Consider the following 18993-nt stretch of genomic DNA (forward strand, 5'->3'; position numbering starts at 1 on the left):
TTCTTTTTCCTATTTTAGCTTCTGACATTACCCCATTTTCACTGGCATTCATTATATTAGGTGCCCAATCACCACTCATCTTCTTCTGGTGCTGCTGAAATATGGAAAGAACTTCAAGAGACATTGAATAAATATTCAACAGTTTAAATGCAGGCAGTAAAGATGCAAATGGATCAGGAACTTACTCCATCTAATTTTCACTCCAAAGTGCCAAAGGAGATTTAAGAAGAGGCTGCTGCTATGACCTGGGCACCTAATATTCACCTATCCATCACACCAAGCAAAATAAACATTGTGGTTGGAAGTAAAGCTTTAAAGCGGGATATGTTTGCTGATGATCATTATAGAAAGTCAAGACGTTGATTTGCTGGAAGTCGCTAGCTAAAAAGAGCTAAGAATCTGTAACTACACAATTTGCAATACTAACCCAGCTTTTAACAACTCTTGACCCTTCCGCAGGCAGAGAAAGTGTATTTTCATCCTCTGGTCTAATTAATTTAAAGTTGAGAAATCAACTGCAAGTTAAAGTACAAAAAAAAAAAGTTATTTTCTTTGTGTCTATTAATAAAAACAAGATCAGAAAGGATGAGATCTACTAGTTAACAGTTAAAATGGTAGCTTAAGCTTAAGCGACTTCAGAGACTTGCCCCCTTTCAAGAGACTTGGGCAATAGGAATTTACATTCCAGTCTCTTTGACCGGGCATATTTGAAAACTTTTCAAGGTTGACTTAAAATAATCAATTTCATTCACTGACTACAATTAAGCCCCGCTTTTTTAATTAATCTTTTTCAAGTACTTCAGAAGCAGGAAGCCTGCTGAACCACCAGTTGGGCCACTGGGCAAGAAACGCTCAGGGAGCGCTCGAGGAAGATAAGGGCACTGATGAAACATTAAATGAATTCTCTGCATCAGTCTTTATGGCTGAGGATCTGAGGGAAATTCCCAAACCTGACCCATTCTTTTTAGGTGATAAACATGAGGCACTATACAAAATAAGTCACCGGAACCAGATGGTATTCACCCAAGAGCACTGAAAGAACTCAAACATGAAATTGCAGAATGACTAACAGCAGTTAGTAACCTCTTATTTTAATCAGCATCTGTACCAAACAACTGCAGGATGGATAATATGATGCCAATTATTTAAAAGCACTTCTGAGGAGATCCCGACTATTACAGGCCAGTAAACCTAGCTTCAATAGCAGGAAAACTCATGAATTACAGTAAGGAATGGAATTGTAGGACAGTGAGATGAACATAGCTAGTTGGGGAAAAAGTTAACATGGGTTTTGTAAAGGGAAATCATCACTTGCCAATTTAATAGAATTCTTTGAGTGGATCAACAAGCATTTGGACAAAGAGGATCCAAGGGATATAAAGTACTGACTCGGTGTAAGCAATCTGTGGCCCACTGAGGCTTTATCTACAGCCCCAGACCCCTGTCTGCCTGCTCTATGCACCTCTTGCACTTTGGGTCACCAAAGTCCCACACTTCTACTCCTCTCCCTCCCTTCCAGCACTTTCAGAGCACCACAAATGCATTGATTTGCATTCTGTTCCCACTACTACTCCTCCCACACAGAGCTGCAACACCATGAATCAGCTGTGGCCCACTGAGGAAAGTGCAGTGCACTCACTCTTCCAGGCTTCCCATTACTGACTGTGGCTACGTCTATACTAGACAGTCAACCACCGATACACAATTTTGACTACACCAATTGCGTAACTAAAATTGACTTATCAGTGGTCGACTGTTACAGCTGTCTACACAGAAGCATTTCTGCCATCAACCTTCCTTAATCCTCACCGCTTGCAAGGAGTTCTGGGGTCGACTTTGACCCTGGAAAGCACCATTTCATGCACGTGCAAAACAAAACCATGGAACTATTAACAGATGTAGCCATATTAGTCCATATTATAATGAAAAAAACAGCAGTCATGTAGCACTTTAAAGACGTTCATAATTATTTGTTAGGTGATGAGCTTTCATGGGACAGACCCACTTTTTCAGATCTATAGAATTTCCAGTACAGATCCAGTTATACAGTACAGCAGTCCAAAACAAAGTTGGCAACCAACCCCATTGCCAACTTTGTCTACATATTTATTCTGAGGCTACCATCACTGGACCTAACCACATTAATTACAAGATCAGGGGCTCATTCTCATGTACCTTGAAAAATATTATATATGCCATTATGTGCCAGCAATGCCCCTCTACAATGTACATTGGACAAAGCGGGCAAACACTTTGCTAAAGAATGAACGGACACAGAGCAGACATTAGGAATCTCTATACACATAAGCCTGTCAGTGATCATTTCTATGGAGTGGGGCATTCTGTTAAAGACCTGACAATATGCCTCCTACAACAACAAAGACTTTAAAAACAGATTACATAAGGCGATTAGTAGCTGGGGTTCATATTCAAATTTGACACATTAACACTTGATATGAACAAGGACAACAATTGTTTCACATATTACAAGGACTGCTTCCCTTCCTTTAACGTTCATAATTATCTCTGTCAAGACACTTAACATCCTCCCCTGCCCCAACCCCCTTTCAGTTGTATGTATTTTGTCAGTTTCAATTGTAATTTTTTGCACCGCTGTACTATATAACTGGATCTGGACTGGAAATTCTACAGATCTGAAGAAGTGGGTCTGTCCCACAAAAGCTCATCAGTTAATAAATCATTCTACTAGTCTTTAAAATGCTACATGACTGCTGTTTTGTTTTGTTAAAACCATGGAAGATCAACCCGCTCAGGGTCGAGCTTTCATAGTAGTGTGGCTGTAAGCTTAGACTTTCAGAAAGCCTTTGACAACATCCCTCTTCAAAGGCTGTGAAGCAAAGCTATCATGTGATAAGAGGAAAGGTTGTCTCATGGATCAGTAACTGGTTAAAAGACAGGAAACAGAGTAGGAGTGAATGGTCAGTTTCCAGAAAGGAGAGAGGTTAATAGTGGTGCCCCCCAATACATGTATCAGACCAGTACCAAGCAACTAATTCATAAATGATATGACAAAAGGAGTAAATAGTGAGGTGGCTAAATTTGCAGATGATATAAAGCTATTTTAGAGATAGTTGGTCACAAGCAGACTGTAAAGAGCTATGACATAATCTTACAAACATGGGTAACAGAGAAATAAAATGGCACCAGAAATTTAAATTTGATAAATGTAAAATAATGCACATTGGAAAAACAAAGCTCAACTGTAAATTTAAAATGCTGGTGTCTAAATTAGGACCGTCAAGCATTTAAAAATTAATCAGTTTATCACACAATTAAACAATGATACCATTATTTCACTTTTTGCATGTTTTCTACATTTTCAAATATATTGATTTCAATTACAACACAGAAAAAGAAAATGTATAGTACTTAATTTTATTACAAAAATTTGAACGGTAAAAAACAGTATTTTTCAATTCTCCCATTACAAATGCTGTAGAGATATTTTATAATGAAACTAACTTATGAACACACAAAAAACTGCATTCAAAACAAAATAGTGTAAAACTTTAGAGCCTGTAAGTGCACTCAGTCCTACTTCTTGTTCATACAATTGCTCAAACAAGTTTGCTTACATTTGCAGGAGAAAATGCTGCCTGCTTCTTGTTTAAAATGGCACCTGAAAGAGAGAACAGACATTCTCATGGCACATGATATTTACATGACAGAAGAGGTAAGGATTGATATGTGCTCTCATGCTTCAATCATCATTCCAGAGGCCATGCATCCATGCTAATGATGGTTCCTGGTTGATAATGGTCCAGTGGTGTTTTGGCTTGTGTAGTTTCTTCACTGGAGTGTTGGTCTTTTAAAAACTTCTCAAACAATGCTCCAGAACTCTTTCCTCTAAAATTTTGGAAAGTACATCAGATTCTTAACCCTTGGGTTGAGTGATACAGCTGTATTTAGAAACCTCACATTGGTACCTTATGCACTGAAACCATTCTGAAAAACAAACATATTAGTTCACCAACCATGTCTGCTATAACATAAAACATATGACAGAATGCTGGTAAAATAAAGCAGTTAACATACACGTCTCCCCTTTGGAGCTGAACTGCAAGTTTAAATAATCACTTTTTTAACAAGTGTTATCAGCATAGAATTATGTCCTCTGGAATGGTGGCCACAGCTAAAGGGGCATATGAACATTTTGTATAAATAGCACATAAATACACTGCAATTCCAGCTAAAAAAGGTGCCAGGCGAACACTGCATCTCTTTCTCAGGTGACACTGTAAACAAGAAGTTGGCTGTATTATCTCCCATAAACGTCAACAAACTTGCTTCTCTAAGTCACTGCCTGAGCAAGTAGCAGCACTGAGTAGACTTGTAGGTTCTGCAATTTTACACTGTTTTGTTTTTGACAGCAGTTATATAACCAAAATATTTTATATTTCTGAAGCTGAACTTTCAAAATAAACAAATTGTATTGGAGTACTTGTATGAGGTGAAGTGAAAAATGCTGTTTTTATCATCATAGGGCAAATATGTGCAATAGTAACATGAACATTTTACAGTTTATATTCTGTGATATAATTGCAATCAATATAGCAGAAAATGTAGAAAGACTCTGGAAAGATTTAATAAATTTCAACTGATATTCTATTTTAACAATGTGATTAAAGCTGACTGTTCACTTTTTTTTTTTTTGGGGGGGGGGGGGGGGGAGAGAAAATCAATCACATGAGTTAACTGCAATTAACAGCCCTAGTCTAAATTAGCTGTTGCAACTCAAGAAAGATCTTGGAGTCACTGTAGATAACTTTCTGAAAACAGACAAAAACTAAACAGAATGTTGGGAATCATTACAGAAGAGGACATACTGCTTCTATATAAACCCATAGGTACGCCAAAATCTTGAATGATGCATGCAAGTGTGGTTGCACCTCCTCAAAAAAGATGTACTAAAACTGGAAAAGATGGTTTTAAAAAAAAAAAAAAAAGTGGGGGTGGGGGACAAATGACCAGGGGAATAGAATAGCTTTTGTACAAGTTAAGAATAAGACTGGGATTTTTCTCTTCTCCAAGCTGAAGACTAAGGGGAGAAGGGATAGCATAGAGTTCTATAAAATCATGACTGGTGCAGAGAAATTAAGCAAGGATTTGTTATTTACTCTTCATAACACAAGAATTAGAGATCACCAAATGATATTAATAGCAGCAGGTTTTAAATAAACAAAAGGAAGCATTTCTTCACACAAAGTCAACCTCTGGAACTCTGCCAGGGGATATGATAAAGATTGAGACTATACTTCAAAAGAGGAAGTAGAAAGAGCAGAGAAACAACTGAAGAACAATAAGAGCTCTGGAAATGAAAAGATCACGGGAAAGATGATTAAATATGGTGGAAAAAGTATGATTCAGGAAATACACTGACTACGTAACATAGCATGGAAAAAGGGAAGGCACCTAAGGACTGGACAAGAGCCATGCTAGTGACAATACCCAAGAAAGGAAGTGCATTGGAATGCATTCCCTCTGGGGCACCTAGCATTATCCATTGCTGGGAGACAGGATACTGTGCTAGATGGACGTTAGATCTGATCCAGCATGACCACTCTCATTATCATTTAGTTATAAGCATGACAGATGTTTTGATATGAGATGTTTATATACCCAAAACATTTAAGAAATATTGTGTTTTGTATGTTTAATTAAATTTCATTTACCATTCTAAGGCAGCTTGACACAAATCAAGAGCAAAAAGTAAAATATATACCACACCCAATGTAAAGGCTCTGTTTTGTTACAAATCAATGTTTTACTGGTTATATCAGCCAATGAGAACGCACATTTTGTTAGAAAATAAGTGGAAATGGAAAAACTAATTAAAATCAATTTATTTAAAGTAAGTCTTTCTACTTGGTGATTTAAATCATTATTTCAATTGATAATTTAAATCTCTTCAATTTAAAAATCCATCTACCCTGCGAAGGACTAACACTGAGAAGCCATCATGTCTGAAATCTACTGCCATTGCCACCGTAGAATAGTTCTTCTACATAGAAGATGGGTGTTTCTCACAGTGCAGGACAAGGAGTTAGTGACTATTTAACAACAGGTTCTGCTCTGGATGACTGGGAGGGGTTGGATCACTACCACACAAGAAGGACTTAAGGGAACAAGAAGATAGGCTAGATCTGTTCAGTCTGAAACACGAAAACAACTCACAAAAAAGGAGTAAGTTCAGACAAGAGGATGATGCAACCCAGGACTTTTACTATTTTCAGACGTTTGTAACACTGGAGTTCTTTTGAGGAGTAAGGTCACTGTGATTAAGAAATTCCTTTGTTATGCCTGTATTCCTTGCTTTCCTGCCATGGTATCTCCAGAGGGGTTAAACTAGAAGCCAGGAATGCTCACAGTCTGGTGTAACTCAGAAAGAATGTGTAAGTTACAGGAGGAAGAGCCGAGGCACTGGTCTTGGGGATAACAACAGCTGGACTGTGGAGTTCCAACACCCTAAAGCTGTGGGGCGGTGGGGGAGGGACACACGACAAGAAGGCTGAGAAAGGAAGCATGTCCTTGAATTCCAGAGGTAGAAATAGCAGCTAGTCTGTGCACACCAAATTGACTTGGAAACAGATGGAACCCCGTGACTGGGTCAACACAATACAGACCAATATTTGCAGAACGTGATACCGGGTAAGGCTGTAACAGTGATGGGCAACTTGCAGCCCATTTGGGTTGTGTGTGGCCTGTAACACATTTTGTTTACTGTGGCCTTAACGCAGGGTTGCCAGATTCTGCTAGTTGCCATCCATGTATTTTTTTTCCTACCAGTATTACTAAAGTGAAATGCATGTAAAGCAAGGCCACGTGAATTGAGGTGCATACTGATGGCACACAACATTGGCTGCGAGAGCCACATGTTCCCTTTGTCTCCGAAGTGCTATTGTGGGTCAATCAGCATATCCCAACAAATTCTAGGTTTACAATTGCAGTTAGCAAAACTACCCTATCCCATGGGGACAACCTGGTTAGAACAATCTTGCAACCCACTGAGATGAAGGAAAGCCATTCATCAGTCTCACTGACTAGCCTATCGCTGTTGTAACACCATCAGCTTACAGATAATTCTGAGCTAAAACTGTAGATTGTTAACAGAAAACCACAGATGCAATCTTTGCAGCTCATGATCCTGCCAATACCTGAAATCACTTCTCATAGGAAAGATTAATGCTTTAAATTGAAATAAAGAGTTGCAAGCTTAGAGGAAATGACAAACATGAAATATCACAGAGTAAGCTAAAGAACATCCTCTAGAGTTGGATGGATGCGACTGACCTGTAAATGGATGCAAGTGAACACCTTTAACTAGGAAGTGACTCATGGAAGGTGAGTTTTTTTTTTTCCTGGAAGCAGAAAATGGGGTATCAAATGCTTTCAAGGTTATTTTCTTCTCTGCCATTAGGAACAATACAATCAAAGGCAGTTTGTTGAGGCTTTTGGAAAGATAATATGTATCTAAAGATTTGCCCAATTGTTCTTCAGCTCCATTTTGCTGAATAGAATAAAACATTTTTGAATACAACAAAAGGCAGCTGAATCATTTAGGTACAAGGAAAAGTATTTCTTTCCAAAAGTAAGACCAACTTGTTTTCCACTTTCAGCAAAGCAAAAGCATTTGTTGAATACAGCAACAATAAAATCCATTGAACACCCAGACAAATTATTAATTATAGGCACTTTTCCAGTAAACTGTTAGTGGGAGATTGTTCAATTCATCATAACATTGTGGGGGTAAGACAGCGTATCTGTATGAGATTTTTTACAGTCCTTTTTATTTTGTAACAATATTTTTCTGCTTTATGCACTTGCACCATTTATTTAAAGAATAATATTTGAGAAATAGCAACGCTGGGTTGAAAATTCAGATTTTAATTCCTAATTTCTTAATTCTGAAAGTGTGCTATCTCCAGACCATCCACTTTGTTCTGAATGAACTGAGACATATTGAAATCACCAAGCTATAGAACTGAAGAGGTTCATCCATTTCTGTTACACAGTAAGCTGGTAAACATCTAAGCCAATAAGCAGTTGTACAGTACTACCAGCTCATAAACCAGTGGGTAGACAGGTTAACCAGACAGGCAGTCCAAAAGAGCTCAGTGCTCAAATTCGGTTTTACATACTTGTGCTACACAGAGGTGAATAAACATGAAACAAATATGCCCAAAACAATACAATGTACTACCAAGGACCTTTCCTGCTTTCTACTGTTAGGAAATGAAAGGCCACAGCTTTCATCATGAGATAACCCTTTCCTGGCTGTTGTGGAAAGACTCACTACTAGAGCTTCTTTAAATTTGGATCTCTTCAGCCTACTGCCCTATCTAGGAGGTGAGTTAATTTCTGTCTTACTCACTGCAAGTCACATGGTTGCTCCTACTCACGTGCCTTGTGACTAAAGCCCCACATTTTAAAGAGTCCAACAACTCTCAGGTACACTGGGAGACATACCTGAGAGCCCAAGACCTTCTTAGAGAGATACACTATGAAACTGAAATTATGCAGAGAAACCCTACAAATAAGTATGCATGTTTTACCCAATGCTCCGACAAAAGTATAAGACACAAAATAATGACATCTAGCAACTCAAGCAAATAGAGAGCAAAATTTATTATGTAGATACCATAAGAGAGGAATGTGGACAATAAAGCTAGCCATTTTTTTTCGTCTTTATATGGCAAGTAATGAACAAATTTAAAAATTCAGACTGATCCATTGCTCCTGTACTCAAGACTACATAGATAGCAACAATGAATGCTGAAATAGAAGAAGTTTTCAAAGAAAATCTCTCAGGTTTAACAGTTTGTAAATCTGCATTAAAATAGAGTTAAAATTTTAAAATATCGTATATTGGATAAACATTTGTAGAAATTTAAACTATTTGTAACTGTGTATGTCTCTGACTTTATATTAGGGAAGAAGATGTACTGAAACTGACCAGAGATGGTAGTATCCCATAGCTCCTTGCTTTCAAACTTTCCTGGCCCCTCTCTCCTCTCAACGTAAAAGCTTCAAAAGAAATTCTTCCCCATACCTCTTATATGCACTTCATTTTTAAGGGATGCCACATGTTTTCATTTAATTGATCTATAGTCCACACAGACTATATGTATTTCCCTAAAAATACTTACCTCAAATTAAGTATCACGGAATCAAGATTATAGGAAGATTCCTTCTGTTAAAGAAAGGAGCCCAGGGGATTTTTCAGTTTCCTAAATGGATAGTTTTTATTTTCAGCATTTTGATTCTTTGCCACACACTGATTCCCATTATTTGGGTTCTAGCAACTTGACAGATATGATTCTTCCCCACTCAAACTTTACCTGGAGAACAAAATTCTCCCCAAAGGCTGAACTCAGATTGCACTGATAATCCTAGAACTTGGGACCACAGTAGGGTGACCACATTGCCCTATGGCAAATATGGGACACCCATCTCCAGGAATGGGGGTGGCAGCTGTTGTTCTATGCCAGGCCTCCTCAGTGATGGGGGGCAGCTGCCCCACAGTGAAGCATATGGGATGAGGGCTCCACAGCCATCTGATGAGGAGGAGTGGAGGATGGAGGCTCCACAGCCTCAGGGGAATAACTGGAAATGAGGTGGATGCCTCACGGCAGAGCTCACCAGTAGTGGAGCTGCCTCCGTGGGGTGTCAGGGAATGGGGCAGCCTCCCAGTGGAGGAGCTCCCTAGTGGCAGAGGCAGCTGCCTTGAGACACCAGGCACCCTGCAAAATACAGGAGAATTTGCCCATTTCCTTAAAAAAGTCAGAACGCCTGTGAGACAGCTTAAATAAGGAACTGTCCTGGGAAAAATGCGACAGATGGTCACCCCTACTCACACTTAAGTTTGACATAAGCTACCTTGCAAAATATCTGTGCATGTCTACACCCCCTTTAGGCAATACAGTGGTGTGGAGCCACAGCCAATGTAATGAGGTCAATGCTCTGCTAGTGCAGACATTGCTTGACCTCTGTTGACCATATTAGTCCTCCAGCATCTTTCCAACAATGTTCCACTGCCTGTGAATGATCTCTCTGGTCACATTATTAAACTCCGCTGCCCAGAGGTCAGAGAGACTGAAAGTCACCTCCTCTTTAAAACTTGAGTAATCAGGAAAAGGTGTTTCAAAGTTACTCAAGTAGGGCTACGGTTACACTAGCGAGTTATGCCAACAAAATCCTGGTTTTGTCGACCCAACTGGTGGAACATCCACACAAAAAAATACATTGTCAACAGTTTGTCGACAAAACTCAGCACTTTCGCTGGCAGTGGTCTGCCTCTCAGCCATCAGGTATAGTGCTGCTGTCAACAGATTCTGTCAACAAAAAAAGCTGTGTGGACACTGGGGGGGGCGGCCCTTCTCTCAACAGACAGGGCATCCATAACAACGGGCAGTCTTGTCTGCTGTGCTTCTGGGTGCCTGTTGCATCAAGAGAACAGCCAGGCAGTCCAGCGACTCTGTAGATAGAGTGGAGTGCTGTTCCAATTGGCTTTTGTGCAGCTGTACTGTCCATAGAAGTTTTGTTGGGAAATCTCTTCCAACAGGGACTTCGGTCAACAGATCACTGTAGCGTAATCGTAGCAGCTACCCCTTAAGTCCAACTGCCCACATGCCTGTGCTAGGTCTATATATATATATATATATATATATATATATATATATATATATATATATATATATATATATATATATATATATATATATATATGAGAAACTCCCACCTAGAATAGACAGGAGATCCAGAACCTCCTAGGCCCATGGGGAGAAGAGGCTATGTATGCAAAAGTACAAACAATCCACAGAAACGTGAACATCTATGAACAGATCGTCTGGGGAATGCTGACAAAGGGGAACAACAGGAAGCTGTAGCAACATCATGTGAAAGCAAAGAAAATGTGCCAAACACACCACAAGACCAGGAGGCACAATAATACAGCTGTTGCTAAGCCACATACCTGTCACTTTCATAATGAGCTGCGTGCCACACTTTACAGAAACACTTATCATCCCAGAGACCACAATGGATGCTTCAGAGGAAGCAGAGACAAGGACCCCTGCCATAAGCAATGAAACGTAGGAGTGAAAGACTCAGCAGTGACTCCAGCCATGCCATGACCTAGGACCTGCTCATGACATCACTGCTGTCTAGCCAGCCCTGGCAACCAAGCATGGATGAGACCAATGAAGGGGAAGGAACCCATAGTAAATATATGCATGCATTTGTTCTTACAGCATCCAGCCTAACCTGAAGTTAACAAAACATAGGTATTAGCTTTTGAAAGTTTTACTAGGACAGCTACATCTTCCTGTATAACAAAATAGAGGCACAGTTGGCATCTGATTTCATCCTCCTGCTGGGTTAGACAAGGAAATGCCACACAGCACAGTTTGTCCACGTTCACAGGAAAGTCCCTTGTATCTTCCTGAGAGATCTAAATGAAATTTAGATGGAGAGACCCTAAAGTCCTCTCCTGAAAGTTTCAGAGATGGCTGCCTTATGTCTTTCTCCTCAGTAGGCTGCTTTCCCATACAATTGTGACAACTTTGGCTGGCACCATTGCAATGGAACAAGCTAACACAGGATTGTCATGCTTCATTGTACAACTGACTTCTGACAACAGTTCCTACATAATCCCAGCAATGAGGACTATAGCCTGAGCCCATGTGACCCAAGCTACCCGAAGGCACTGGGGAGGGAGCCAAAGAAAAAGGACTCAGCCCCAGGCAGGGGACCTGTAATCTGAGCCCTGCCATCTAGGGCTGAAGTCCAAGGGCTTCTGCTCCAACCCCAAGCAGTGGGGCTCAGGCTTTGGTCCCAGCAAGCCTACCACCAAAGCTGGCAGCCCCAACAAAATGTGGCTTTGACCCACTTTGGGGTGACAACCCACAGTTTGAGAATTATTCACTAGTGGCATATGAGCCCAAATAAGAATATAAGAATGGCCATACTGGGTCAGACCAAAGGTCCATCCAGCCCAGTATCCCATCTGCCGACAGTGGCCAATGCCAGGTGCCCCAGAGAAGGAGAACAGAAGACAATGATCAAGTGATTTATCTCCTGCCATCCATCTCCTGCCCCTGTACTGAAGGCTAGGGCACCATACTTTACCCCTGGCTAATAGCCATTTATGGACCTAACCTGCAAAAATTTATCGAGCTCTTTTTTAAACCCTAAGAGAGTCCTGGCCTTCACAGCCTCCTCCGGCAAGGAGTTCCACAGGTTGACTGTGCGCTGTGTGAAGAAAAATTTCCTTTTATTAGTTTTGAACCTACTACCCATCAATTTCATTTGGTGTCCCCTAGTTTTTGTATTATGGGAAAAGGTAAATAATTCTTCTATATTCACTTTCTCCACACCATTCATGATTTTATATACCTCTGACATATTGCCCCTCCGTCGCCTCTTTTCTAGACTGAAAAGTCCCAGTCTCTCTAGCCTCTCCCCATATAGGACCCGTTCCAAACCCCTAATCATCTTAGTCGCCCTTTTCTAATACCAATATATCTTTTTTGAGGTGAGGAGACCACATCTGCACGCAGTACTCAAGATGTGGGCGTACCATAGTTTTATATAGGGGAAGTATGATATTCTTCGTCTTATTATCTATCCCTTTTTTAATAATTCCTAACATCCTATTTGCTTTACTAACTGCCGCTGCACACTGTGTGGATGTCTTCAGAGAACTATCCACTATAACTCCAAGATTCCTTTCCTGATCTGTCGTAGCTAAATTTGACCCCATCATGTTGTACGTGTAATTTGGCTTATTTTTTCCAAATGTGCATTACCTTACATTTACCCACATTAAATTTCATTTGCCATTTTGCCACCCAATCACTCAGTTTGCTGAGATCTTTTTGTAGTTCTTCACAATCCCTTTTGGTTTTGACAGTCCTGAACAACTAATAGCTTCAGGATACCAACAGCAGCTATGCTCTTTGAGCCTTAGTGACCCTGAGGAGTGAGATATCAGCTAAAACCACCACCACCTTTGAAAAACAGTGGTAATATTCACTGCTAATACCCTACACTCATACTTTTGCAATAAGGATCAAAATGTTAGTATTTCCTGCCATCTACATTCTTTCCCCACTGCTTCTTGCTTTTAGTGAGTTGTCCTTACTACGGCTAGGACTGGAGAGTAGTGCTGTGCACAGAAACAACATATCTGAAACATCAGTAAGCATGTGTTATCAAGGAACACCAAAGAAACCCACATCTTCACAAACAGCATTTCTCACAGGTCAGTGTACGTGTAGCCACAATGGGGTATATTTGTGCACTGCAAATCGACAGAAATGTTTGCTGTCTTTCCAATGTCAAAGTCTAATTACATTGATTTTCCTTTTTTGCACAATTTTTTTCCTGTACCGCTTTTGCCACGCAACTTTCTATTTTGGTAAGAATATAATTATAATCATTAGTTCACAACACATTACAGACTACACCGTGGTACTCAAAGCACATGCTATTTATACACACACAGCAAGTACCATCACACACATATCTTCAGGAAAACATCAATTCATGTATTTAAATCCACAGCAAGAACTACACCATTCCTACTAGCCACAGAAGTTCCAGACCCAAAGAACAGTCTAGCACAGAACACTACTGGGGCTGACCACTGAAGTCGTCTCTCAAATGCTCCCTCAAATGCATAGCTCCCCACTGAGCTCTTATAATAGCCCTTATGTTTGACTGTTCTTCTCACGTTAATGAGGTCAGGTGTATATTCATTCTCTGATAAAACAATGGTGTTAGGAGCTTGTATTGCTTAGCAAGTAACTGAATAGTACAAGACTACGTTTCTGGGGTGGAAGGCTGAGTCTGCCTAATGACATGCAGGTGTCATCCTGTATGGAATTCGAGAGTGGCTAGGCATAGTACTCGATAGTTATCTGCATGTGACCTGCATGGCAGAAGTCAAGGCAAGTAAGCAGAATGGCAATTCACACAGCAAAACAGGACATAGCAAAAAGACAGTTGTTTTACCTCTTATCTGGTACTGGTACAACCAGTACTGAAGTACTGTGCCTAGTTCTGGTGTCCACAATACAAAAAGGATGTTGATAAATTAAAGCAGGCTGAGAGAAGAGCCATGAGTGATTTCAAGGGTTAGAAAACATGCCTTATAGTGATATGTTGAATTTCTTGAGTCACTTTAGCTTAACAATCAGAACTTCGGGGTGACTTGTCTGTAAGTACCTACCTAGGAACATATGTATTAATGCGAACATCAATATAATATAGAAAGCACAAAAGGAATCTAGACATATCCAGACTAGAAACAAACCCTCTGAACTAAGCACTTAGACAGCTGCCCAGGAGATTAGCTGCCGTGGAGTTGCATGGGCCAGATGAAAGCAAAATATCCCAAGAATAGGGGCTGCAGGCAGACCATAATTAAAGCCAACAGACCCATTGAAATGCTTATTAAAGAACTGGCTAAGAGAAAGACAGGCTATCTACACCTTTCTTTTGGCACTTGAATTACCCTCTGTCATAAGAGAAAGAGAAATGCCTTTATTTTGAATGGGTCAAACACATGCAGAGAGAATCTTTCAAAGACATGTTGCATGTTGCCTAAAACACCTAGGAATCTTGCAGTGTTTCAGAAGGCCATGTGTACATGATCAGGACCATAATGGCACTGCTAGCACACCATAGCTCTGCTAGCATACAGCTGTACGGTTGCTAGGACCTACGACAGGAGTTTTTCCATCTCCCTAAGGAACAGAAACTAGGTTAGTGGAAGCACTGGTTTGTTGACATAGCCACATCCACACCAGAGTTCAGGTCACTGCAGCTACAGTAGTCAGAAGTGTGGATTTTTCATACCTTTGAAAACTGCAGCTACACTGTCCTAAATTTGAAGCGCAGAGCAGGCCCAAGTATCACTATAAATAGTATCAGCAAGTTAAAATTTTTGGTAAAGATACTGATTTTCTTACTTACCTTTATTCACCCTGCTAATGTTATGGCAAATAAAACAGTCCTTCCATGTCAATTCTTACTTGCAAAAAGCATCTCACCAATTACGTTTAGTAAAATATAGAATATTGAAGTATTCAGTCTACTGTTCATTCATTAAGGCACAAAATAATTCATGGACACTGTACAACAACATTGTTTCATGTATTTTGGAAAGTACTAAATACCGTTAAATTACAATACTATGACTATTTGTTTTCTTTAATGATTCCAACACATCCTGAAATCTGACAGAAGGCTTAAAAGCTGTTTTAGTCCAGAAATCACAATAATAAGTACTTTGAATTAATACTGCTCAAAAGCTTATAAAACCTAAAGCAGCAATAATTTTATTTCCCATTTTAAAAATAAACATAATTCCTAATACTATAAGTTTAATGTTTTCAGCTAAAAACTTCTTAAAGCAGCACAGCATTCTCGCAAGGCTCACATACATGTGATCTGACATTACACTTGCCTCCAGAGAAGAAGAACAAAGAACAAAGAAAAGTAAGATCTTTGACCTGTAGATTTGAAACATTGAAGTATTTCCATACTTGACAATTACATTTTAACGCAACACAAAAATCCATGAAATGGTCCTGGCCACATAAAAGTCATGCTTGAGTTTAACGTAGCACAATCACAAGGCCTTTCTGTGGGGGAGACACACACACACCCCCCCACACACACACACCATGTAAACAGATGTATGCTATATTTGTGTAATTTCCAGTGCTAATGTTATTAACAAGACTACAGCAAATAGTCTACTCAAGAAACCAAACCATTTGTTTTTACACTAATATCAAGTACCGCACATTTCATTATTTTGACAAGTACTTAAAAGAGCTGAGATCTGAATTGAAGCCTTACCATTTTTTCCAATAGCTAATTTATGCCCACCCAAGACAAGCATGGGCTGGAGGGGTTAAGACAAGGACAGGAGTAGGGGGCTCAACTCAGCTTAAGAGGATGAGTCCAGGCCCCTGCACTCACAGCAGGACCTATCACCATTCCTGACAGATTTTTCTGTTTAAATCTTACCTGCCCAAAACCTTGAAAGGTCCCCTCAAGGGTTAAACTCACAACCCCAGGTTTACAAGGTCACTGCTCTAACCTCTGAGCTATCCCTCCCCACCCCAGCCCCTCAGGTGAGAGCAGGGGTGCACCTGGGAGCCAGAGAGACACTAAATTATAGCTGGGGGTACTCCCATCCCCACTGTGAGCTGCCCTGGGTCCCACCATGCACCCCGAATGTTCCTCCACACATCCCCAGGGGAGCACACCCCAGTCTAATGACCACTGATCTAGTAGATACTGCAGAGTATTGATAACCAGTCTTGCCACACACTAGCTTTGAAATCTCATACAGTGCACATTCCCTCCATGCCTCAGTTTCACCAAATGTAATGCTTCCTTGCTTCTTATATGAGACAAAGTGTTTTACAAACGGTACTGAATTAAGATCCATAAATGAAAGCAACTGTGCAAATCAGAACTTCTGGGACTTTTAAATACTGAACATTAACTAACCCTGTATTGAGTATAAACTTACTTCTTACAGAACTGTAAGCATATTGGGGCACAAACTGTTTCTTTCACGTTTGCACATTACACATAACTCAAAATATGACTTATACCAATTTTCACATAACAGTATTACCAATTTGACGCTTACACTTTGGGTGCATAGCAAGGATTCAATAACTCTTAGTATTAGAAACTCAATTCTATGAGCACCTATTCTGCACCTAAATCTTCAGCAGCACTAGCTATGTGCTTCAGGATGTTAAAAAGGCATGTCTTCTTGGAGGTGTAGTTAAGCAGATTAGTGGCAGTGGAATTACTATTAGTGTGGGGATCATGAGCTACACTTCACCACCACCCCCTATTTTCATCTGTCAAAACCGATCCCCATTCTGGCACTCCAAGTACAGAAGGACACTGCCACTGAAGGCTCCTGCTTGCAAAAACTCCAAACGGTCACTGATTCCCTGACACTGGGTGATATGCTGCCACCACCCAAGTGGAAAAACCCATATGAGTACCATGAAGACACACTTGGGATGTCTCTCTGTGGCATAATCCGAAAATCTTAACCCACTCTTGGGAGAGAGCTTGAAGACAAACTGTAATTTCTTAATAGCTAACCTTTCAGTCGCAGGTAAGCACACAGAACCTCCTGCTTTCTAGAGTACAGGAATCAGATCATAGTCTTAAAAAGATGATTTTATTAACAAAACAAAGACCTAACTGCTAAATTTTACAAAGCAATTTAAAAAGGTAGATTAAAACACTAAATCATTTCCATGGGAGTCAGTTATTTTTATAATTTTGGGTTTTGTTTCTGGGATATCACAGGCTGACATAAGCACCCTTTCCTGTACATTGTAATTTTTAAACTATCACATCTGACTAAATATCCCCTTCTTCTCACATATCTGTTGTTCCAAGAGGCAATCCCTTACAGGATTACTGAAAAATTCCATACCTGGTCCATACATACATCTGATGAAGTGGGTCTTTGCCCAGAAAATCTTATGCTCCAAAAAATCTGTTAGTCTATAAAGTGCAACAGGACTTCTTTGTTTTTATGGACACAGACTAACAGGGCTACCCCTCTGACACCTAGCCCCTGGTTCATTTCATCTCACTCTCTCTCTTCTGCCCACAGAAAAGACTGCCAGGCAAATTATTGCCTCCAATTCAAATCCCACTTTCTCCTCCCATTGGCTCAGATAGCTGCCTGATAAAACTGCCTGAAGATTCTCAGGGATTCACTATCTCTGGGTTTAACCATTTAAAGTAATTTAGTTAACTGAATAGCTTGAATGTCTAGAGAAGGATAACAGACCTCCCATCCATCACAGCATATCTCATCACCCCTGGGTGGGGTCACACCTAGGGTTGCCAATTTCCCAGGATTGGATGTTATTGATGCAAATGGCATCCCGAACATCTAATCCAAGAGAGTTAGCAACCTAGCTGGATGCAGCTGCAAAGCCACTGGCTGAGACCAGGACCAGAGCCCCAGCTCAGAGTTAGGACCCTAAGGAGCAGTGGCGCCTCTAAGGCCAGCGGCCTGGACCCCAGGTATAACAGGATGCAAAGTTTGTGGGGATGGTGGGACCCTGGGGGTAGCAAAGCCACCAGGGTCAACTGGATCCTGGAGCAGTCAGCCAGAGACCAGGACAAGCAAAGCTGATGCCTGGATGCAGGGAAGCAGGTGCAAAACCCAGGGGCATTGCAACACCCTCCACATTCCTACTTCCCTGTTTATGAAGCAGATGCAAACCCTTGTATGTAGAACCACACCACTGACATTCTTCTGCAGACCTGTTAATTCTTGGTGAGGTGAATTCAATAAGCAACCAGAAAGACTCCCACTGACACAGAAATCTCTGTAGAACAGCAGTGCTGCAAGGACATCACCAATGTGCAGGTGGCATTCAAGCACTTGCAGATGTGAGACATTTCAGTTCCAGGCAGTGTCATGAAGACCACAGCCAACACTCACGTGCTATAGCCTCAGCAGACCCCGTGGGGCCCCCCACAGCGCAGCCGCCTCACCCCCTGCAGGAAAACATTTGGCAGACTCCTTCGCACCTCAGCCCGGACCCACGCTAGGCCTGAGTCAGCCCCGCCCCCGAGGATCATGTGGCAACGCCTCCAGCTGCACCCTGGCCAGCAGCTAAGGCAGCATGTAACCAGGCAAGCCCACCCCGCCCCTCGCAAGCGGCTGCCGCGGGATCCGCCCGAGACCGCTCCGCACCGGCCATTCAAAGCCCAACTCCGCAAGGCAGAGCGGAGAGCGGGCGGCGCAGGGACACGTTTGGTTCCAAAGGAAGGCGGGGCAGGAATCCTCCTGGGCTTGGGCCGGCGCTCAGCAGCTGGCCCTGCGGGGCACCAGCCCCTCCACGCGCTTGCGGGCTGGGACACCCCACCCTCAACGAGCGCCGTCCCCGGGACCGGCGCCAG

The 18993-nt window shown here is 41.2% G+C and overlaps 1 long non-coding RNA gene across 1 annotated transcript in view; it reads right to left on the bottom strand.

The window, feature by feature from the left end:
* Window positions 1-18880, bottom strand: part of LOC142008925 (uncharacterized) — a 66621-nt gene extending 47741 nt beyond the window's left edge. The window contains exons 1-2 of the long non-coding RNA XR_012644269.1: window positions 18788-18880; window positions 3597-3640 (exon numbers count right to left, since the gene is read on the bottom strand). This is a non-coding gene — a long non-coding RNA (uncharacterized LOC142008925). The remainder of the gene's footprint in view (window positions 1-3596; window positions 3641-18787) is intronic.
* Between the last annotated feature and the right edge of the window lie 113 nt (window positions 18881-18993).

Source organism: Carettochelys insculpta, chromosome 2 (assembly GCF_033958435.1).
Source record: "Carettochelys insculpta isolate YL-2023 chromosome 2, ASM3395843v1, whole genome shotgun sequence".
Taxonomy (NCBI): domain Eukaryota; kingdom Metazoa; phylum Chordata; order Testudines; family Carettochelyidae; genus Carettochelys; species Carettochelys insculpta.